This window comes from Acipenser ruthenus, chromosome 7 (genome assembly GCF_902713425.1).
Source record: "Acipenser ruthenus chromosome 7, fAciRut3.2 maternal haplotype, whole genome shotgun sequence".
NCBI lineage: Eukaryota > Metazoa > Chordata > Actinopteri > Acipenseriformes > Acipenseridae > Acipenser > Acipenser ruthenus.
This window is the reverse complement of record NC_081195.1, coordinates 11,419,641-11,428,059: the sequence shown is the minus strand read 5'-3', so window position 1 is coordinate 11,428,059 and position 8,419 is coordinate 11,419,641.

Below are 8,419 nucleotides of genomic sequence, written 5' to 3'. Positions count from 1 at the left end.
GTGTGTATAAAGTTGGCAAAAATATATCATAACTATTCTGTATACATGACTGAATCTTACATGTTCCTTATCCCAACATGCTAAGTTAAAGAGATGTGAGTGTCAAAAGAAATAAAAGGTTATTTCTTAAAATGACATTCCTACTTCTTACTGAAGAAAAGCTTGTTTTAGAGGGTGCAGCTCAAAATAAATACAATACCAATAAACCATGAGACTGAAACATTAGAATGCGGCAGGAGGATAAAGAAAAAAAGGCAAAAGGTATAAGAGAAATCTCACACAAGAACAAAAGTAAACAAATGCTGAACAACATTGCAGAAGGAACTGTCATAAGGAAACATTCAAATAACAATAAATCTGAAATTATTTCTACTTAAAAAAAAAACACTCAGCAGATTTATATTTATTTTGTTGCTACTAATTAAAAAAGGAAGTCAAGTTTAATTTAAAGTCATTTCTTTCAAGACAACACAAGAAAAGACCAGTCGGGAGAGCTGAACAGTGGTCCCTTGTGTGGTACGGCTAGACAAGGCCTGTAATTTACACACTATTGGCCATGAAAGGTGATCCTAGCCTGTTTTGAAGCCCATCATGGAAAGAAAACTTTTTGTCTTGAAATGCCATGCATGGAGTTGACTGTTCATGGCTCTATGATTAATGACTTATGGCCTCATTGTGTAGAAGCTGCTAATTAGCTGCAGACTGATTAAAGACGTGGCATGCAAACTTGTGCTGATAACCTGAACTTTTTCCCCAGCAGAAACTTGGCATGTGGAAGCTTTTACTGCCAAATTTGTAAGAAACAGGCCAGCGCTGAGTAAGACAAATGTAGTTGCAAACAACAGTATACAGGGCTTAATTTAACACTATGTAATGTCTGACATACTGGCATTGTGTTACTTTTCTGTTCATAGCATAGTTTTAAAAGCAATCCAAGTCCCCCCGCGGTTTATTTAAAATGACACTTGGCATATTGCTGTACCACATATTATGTCTTGGCTTGCTGTTTTCCCATGATCTTTTCGCTAGTAATTGTTTTAAACACAGTATTATTTTTTAATTATTACCAAGTGGAAATAATAATCACTTTGGTATTGTTTTCAGAAGAAAAAAAAAACCTTACAAAAGTAATTTTCATTTACCACTCATTTGCTATAAATCTGGTGTTTTTATTTAAAAAATGGAATTTGAAAATTCTAATTCATTACAATACAATACATACAAAACCATATCCTATTCCATAGTGGCTTTCATTTTCAAGCATATCAAGGTGCTTTACATACACTCACAAAGTAAACTAATCCAGTACCCAGAGGAAAATTTTGATACCAATAAATTATTTACGGGATGTTAAAAAACATGCAGACAACAAATCCCCCCCAAAAAAGTTTGTGTAAAGTCAAGTACAGCAGTGAAAATGTATTTATGCAATACTGGAACTCGAATTTAATGTGCTATGAAATATAGTATTCAGTAGCTCATTATTTTTTTTACTGCACTGTGAGTTTCAGACTAGTTCCCTATTGTAAAGGCTACACAGGGCAATTGCTCATTAACTAGTGAGAAGTGAATACTGAATTACAACATTAGGAGCAAAAAGGTTATTATGAGTGAAAATGGAGTAGGTCTTTAGATTTAGAAGTATGAACAGTCCTTCCCTCATAAATAGAATCAGACAGTCCTAGGCGCAGATTGCGTCTGAAAGTTCCACTAAGTCTTATAATATTTATTTATTTATTTATTTATTTTAATTTAGTAGTCGCCAACTGATTTTTACCACGTTTTTCCCCAATTTGAAAATGCCAATTATTTTAGCCTCAGCTCACCACTACCACCGCCGCGCTGACTCGCGAGTGGTGAAGACGAACACGCGCTGGCCTCCGAAGCGTGTGTCGTCAGCCGACCGCTTCTTTTCACTCTGCCGGCCCACCATGCTCAGAACTACAGCGTCGGAGGACAATGCAGCTCTGGGCAGCTTACAGACAACCCCACAGGTGTCCGGCCAGTTCACAGGGGTCGCTGGTGCGTGGTGAGCTGAGGACACCCTGGCCGACCTATGCCCTCCCCACCCGGGCGACGCTCGGCCAGTTGTGCGCTGCACCTTGAGAGCTCTCCTCCACGGTCGGCAGTGGAATAGCCTGGACTCGAACCAGCGACCTCCAGGCTATGGGGCGCTGCACACAGAGCACCTTTGCCGGATGCGCCACTCGGGAGCCCCCTTATAATATTTTTTGAGTGGTATTCGCCAGCAGCAACGAATCACAAAAAATGGTAGTCTAGTCTCTGTAGACAAAATGTATTTTAACAAATAAAACTTATGGACCAAAGCATGAAGGATTTACACTGTCAAGAAATATTACAGTGTAAAGAATGACAGAATAACTGAGGTGGAATGTTAGGGTAGGAGATTAAAAAGCTAAATGTCTGATTTGAGTTGAATTTCCACTGGATAAATAATAATTATTATTGTTACAAAATATACAAGCAATAGGCATTTTAAGAAAAATTATAATTACTTAAAAACATTATATGTAGCTTTCCACAAGTAATATGTGTTGCAATGTAATGAACTGCTCATTGTTAACAATCATCAACACCTGTAATAGCAACTAAATAGATGCTTTTTAATTGACACTTAAACTAAAATGCGGGGGGCTCCCGATTGGCGCATCCAGTAAAAGCACTCACGTAGAGTGCAGGATGTGCCCTATAGTCTGGACGTTGCTGGTTCAAGTCCGGGCTATTCCTTTGCCTACCGAGAACGGGAGCTCCCAGGGGCCGGTGCACAATTAGGTCGGCCAGGGTGTCCTCGGCTCACCGTGCACCAGCGACCCCTGTGGTCTGGCCGGGCACCTGCGGGCTTGCCTGTAAGTTGCCCAGGGCTGCGTTGTCCTCCGACGCTGTAGCTCTGGGTGGCTACATGGTGAGTCTGCAGTGTGTAAGAAAGTGGGCGGCTAACGGCACACACTTCGGAGGACAGCGTGTGTTCGTCTTCGCCCCTCCCAAGTCAGCACGGATGTGGTAGCAGTGAGCTGAGCTAAACAAAATAATTGGACACTACCAAATTGTGGAGAAAACAACAATAAACTAATTGGCGACTACTAAATAAAAAAATAAAAAAATGCGACCAACAACTCCATATGGCCTGTTTCACAAAAAAATGATTTCCACTAATTCTGGTTTACCTTACCTAATGCGAATTAAGGCAGTCCAACATTAGTGCTAATAATACATGAAATCAATTCTAAAATGTTGTTAATGCAATTATATATATGTTTCTGGTAAAACATTAGTAGCAGCTGAGAAAAAAAAAATTATATATATATATATATATATATATATATATATATATATATATATATATATATATATATATATATATATATATATAATACGCTGTGTACTCTGATCCCAACCAAACGGGACTGTTTTTGATACAGATATAAAAGGCATGCTCATGTAGCTACTAGTTTGGTAATTAAGAGAGCAGGAACAAGGAGCTGAGAACCTCGCTGCATTCTTATTGTGGAGAGAAACTTCCACACACCCTCAGGGTGAACCTCGGCTTCCAGACACATGACCACTGAGATGTGCTGCAGCTACCCTGTGTGCTTTATCACCACCCTCCCTATAATTAGGTTTGTTAACATACTGCCGTGTATGTAGTCTTGTTGACTGGGAACTTAATCAAGTTACTATTGAGTTCTTGCATGCTTTGCCCGAGGTGACGGTTTTAGTTGCAGAGTTATAGCTCTGACCTACATGAGGAAATTAGCTCTGGACACAAGTTTGTACTTTTTCTTCCATGTGAAAATATTTAGCAAACAGTGACAATGATGAAAAACAGTGGGAAACAAAATGTTCTACATTAGTATAAAACATGAAAAATGCAGCAAGGACTCAGAGTGGTACAACATGCGTTATGCTGGCTGGCAGTCCATTAGGCGTGATAGACATTTCACTTACCTAAGTCAAATATAACAGTCTAGTATTCATTAATATAAGGAGGGGGTTGCAGAATCAAGCCTACCATCTGGTTAAAACGACAGAATAATCTACAACTCATGATTAGGTCTAAGGAGTGGAATTTCACTTTAATCTTTTTCAGTGCTCGAAATTTCCATCTGCGCGGTACGGCACATCGTTTTTCTTCAAGACAAATGTGCTGTTTTTCATGTTCCAAAATTAGATCAGAAGAAAACAATTAATCATGTCATGGCCTGGGAAAGGAAACGAGGATCTGATTTTTTTCTTTCCTTTTCTTCTTCTTTGCCCTGGCTGTGTGCTTGTTCCGTCTATCCCCCTGCTCCGTTTCTTTTAGCCTAACTTCAAAGATAGAAGATACAAGCTAGGGTGTTAAATATGAAATGAAGATGTGTCTTCAATTAGCATAGCCATTTTATTTCCGCACTGTGCCCCCTGGCACCCAACAACAGATGGTGACCTGTTTGTATGTGACACCATAACCAAATCTAAACTCAAGGAAGCAAGTCACCGGGCTGCAAATTAGTGAGACCACACAACTGTCAGGTGGCGGTCTCCTTTGACAGTTGTAGGCCATTATGGGAACATTGATGTTTTCACAGTGTGACAAAAAGGAATCCTTTTTACAGAAGACCTGTCTGTCAGCTGGCTCTCAAGTCATAACAAATCACTAGCACTCAGCTGAGGCTGAACATTCGGAGCGTCAGGAGGAAGATAAATGACCTACAGGGCTTTGAAGTGCCTTGGCAGTTCAGATGGGTCTGTGGTGCTGACAGAGAAATATACACAACAGCGGAACCAATAATGAGAACATTAAACATTCCTGCCTTCTGACAGGCTGACAGAAAAACCTAGCCTGACATCAATCATCTTCTGAGACATAACCTTGACAATTAGTCCCCTCTCTGATACTCAGAGTAACCTCTTTCCCTTTGCTATCCAACATAATCTTGCTTCTGGGATGGGGAAGAAATAGTAAAAGAGAAGCATGTTTTTGTATTTTAGACAGACAAGGATGCAAACACATACTGTTTACATATGTAGGTTCTGTGTGTTTTCTTTTGCATATTATCATTGCACTGTAAATGCTGCGTATATACATTGTACTATTTTTGCACATATATTACAATTCTATACTTACTATTTTTGTGTGATATATGTTTTAGTAACCAGAAGTGAGTCCAGCATAACAAAAAATATTAGCCTGAGAGATATCTAGTAGTCTAGTAGGTCTGAAATCAAAACTGTATCCTGCATGTATTTTAAGTGCCTAGCCGCTTGGAATATGTGCATTAATGATGCCCTTTAGGCATTTTGGAGCTGTATAAATATTTCCATTTGAGTTGCCCCTTGTGTTTCAGCACAAGTGAGTCCTAGACCCTGGAAGATAGACAGGCTACAAAATAGAGAATGTTATTAGCTCTAACAATACTTGCTAACAAGGTAACTAGTATTTGAGGCCTTGGTTAATGGTCATGTAATTTTACATTCATTAAATAATTATTTTATTGAATGCAATACAAATCCTGTTACAGAATTTGTAATATGCGTTATATTATATATATAATTATATATATATTAGCTCAAAGAGCCAGCTGCTCTGATGATATATATATATATATATATATATATATATATATATATATATATATATATATATATATATCATCCCAACATACAGAAAAGAGGATAAAACAATAAAGATAACATCTTTATAGAAATTCTTACCTTTCATTTACATTTTTTAACTAAATCAATATTGGAGTTTCTATGGAGAAATCCAGTTCCTGAAGATCTGGATTTTTGGAAATGGGATGAAAGAAAGGCACATTCTGTTTATTTTTTATCAGGATTTTGGACAATCAAGGCAGAATGACTTACCCTACACATAGTTCAAATTTTTTCTTTTCCACAACATGATTCTCTAGAAAAAAAAATCTTGCATACAGTAGTAAATACTGTTCATTATTCCAGCACTTTTAATGCAGACAGAAGGCATAAACCCTTTTCCTGACCATGTGCTTTTTTTGCCAGCTTCCCTTGTGTTCAAAGCATTAACTAAGCTAAAGTAAATCAGCAGAGACAAGCTGACCCCCAAAATGTATGTGTTCTCACATTTCAAGCACTTGCTCTCTGTTCTTGCTGAATGTTTAGTTACAGTATGAAAAATGAGTTATGTGGAATGAAGACATTTCCCCTTTGACTAGCACATTTGCAAAAGGTATGTCAAGGATGTGAGGCAAGGGGTATGGGCAACCTTTCAAGAAAGTATTTTTTACTTCCTTATTGGAAGAGCAATAAATATCAAGCCGACAGGCCCTTCTCACAGTTACAAAGCCTACCTGTAACTGAGCTGGATAATTAGCAGCCTTGAAGATGATATATGACTTTCATTACCCTTTGGGACTGCAGACTAAATGAGGACAGGGCTAATTGCCGTGCAAAGCAGTTTGGCATGAATGAAAAAAATGCAGGCAATGTCTCCAGCCCAAAAAAAAAGGGCCCTGGTTGGTTTCTGCCGCAGGAGTTCACTTGGTGTCCATAAATCATGGGCTGCTTACAGCTGAAACTGCACTGAGTCATCAACATGCAATAAGCTGAATGACAGATTCCATCCTGACTACATTAGACTCTCAGTTCAAAAGTAGTTTTTTTTTTTTTTCTACCACATCTTGCACTTAACTGAAAATTAAACCCAGATGGCCCAGGCTGGACCGCAATGTAAAACAAAAGCTCACGTGACAATCAGGAACGTCCATCTGTAAAAAAAATAAAGAAAGAAAGAAAGAAACATAAGTAGTACTGTAGACTGGCAAAGTATTGTAGCGAACCTCAGGTCCCGCAGGCAGGCGCATCACACAGGGCAAAGCAATCCACTCACAGGTGGAGGGCGGATGCAAACCTGGGACCTGTCGCACTGAAGCATAGCGCTGATACCGCTGTACAAAAGAGCCGGCTCCCATGCAAGGAGTGTATATCGGGCTTATGTCTTAGAGTGTGATTACATCACCTACCAGCCCTGCTGCTGCCTTCCCCCATGCACGCTACAATATTATCATGTTTTCCTTTCTTTTGAGTGCCCATCATGGTAATGCTCAAAACGGTAAGGTTAAATCTGCTGGCATCCAGGACAGCGACAAAGTACTTGTCTCCCACTGTCATGTCAATTCATATTAATCCAGTTCTTAACTTGTCCACAGTGGACACTTTGAATTGTTCAGCCTAAAGTAACTGAGTACAAAATGTCCACAAGAGTGTTCAATAAATCTAAACATTGTGGCTAAAATAATTTACCATTTAAAGTCTTATATCTTAAATCTTTTTTTTTCTTAGCACATACCGCTACATATTGGTAAAATATTGCACACTTTGTATTGCATCTATTATTGCATTTACCTCATCCATTAAAATATTGCACACTTTGTATTGCATCTATTATTGCATTTACCTCATGCATTAAAACAAGGTGTCAGTTGTTCTTGTTTATTAAATTAGGCCCTCATTTTGACTTTATTTTGATAAACGAAATGCTAAATTTGCTTGGTTTTACATAATTAGATTTAAAAAGTTATCTCATTGAGGATGCTGATGTGGTTACAATCTCTCTAGCAATAAAAACTAATTCCATATTGGGGGGTACACTGTCATAAAAATAAAAAAAACTCTTCATTATACAACCCCCAGAACAACACTGCCAAACCAGTAAGTTAATGGTCAGTCTATTGACATTTTAGTAAAATAGTTACAATAAGATATCCATGAAAAACAACAGCAAGACACATGTTGTGTCTTGTGTGGTGGCAATTTTTCATATTTCATTTTTCATTTTTATGATTGTTTGCTAGTGTATTGAATGTTGCTTGTGACAGAAGGAATTAATTAACAAGCAGCTTTTATAGTTTGATAAATTGTTTCCCAACAGTGCAGCCATGAGCAGTGCAGGTGTGTTTGGCCAGTGGAGAGGGCTGTCATTTCTTTCCTGTTTGCCTGTATAAGATAGCAATGGAAATCTAACAGTCCTTAGGGAGGTGAAGAGAATAGCTCAAACAGAGAAATAAAAGAGGATGTAGAATCATTCTGCTACAGATAGATCCCAGAAGACAGTAGATCCTGGGTGGGGCTGTTAACCTTCAACACATTACTAAAATCATTAAAATTAAATTGTTTTTGGCTTTTGCATTTAGTTGCATTTCAGGCTTTCACTTACTGCTACACACAAGCAATATCTTTAGACGACCTGTGGTGGAAATAGGTTGAAAATCAGTTTGCATCTTCACATACTTAGTGGAATTTTCACATTTCCATTTCATTCAGAGTCATTCAAAATCAGATTAACTTTCTGAGAACTATGTCAAAGTCAGATTCCATGGGAGTTTTACGACATAACATTGTTTTATAATAACAGTCTGATATGTTTTCAATTTTTTACAGCTTG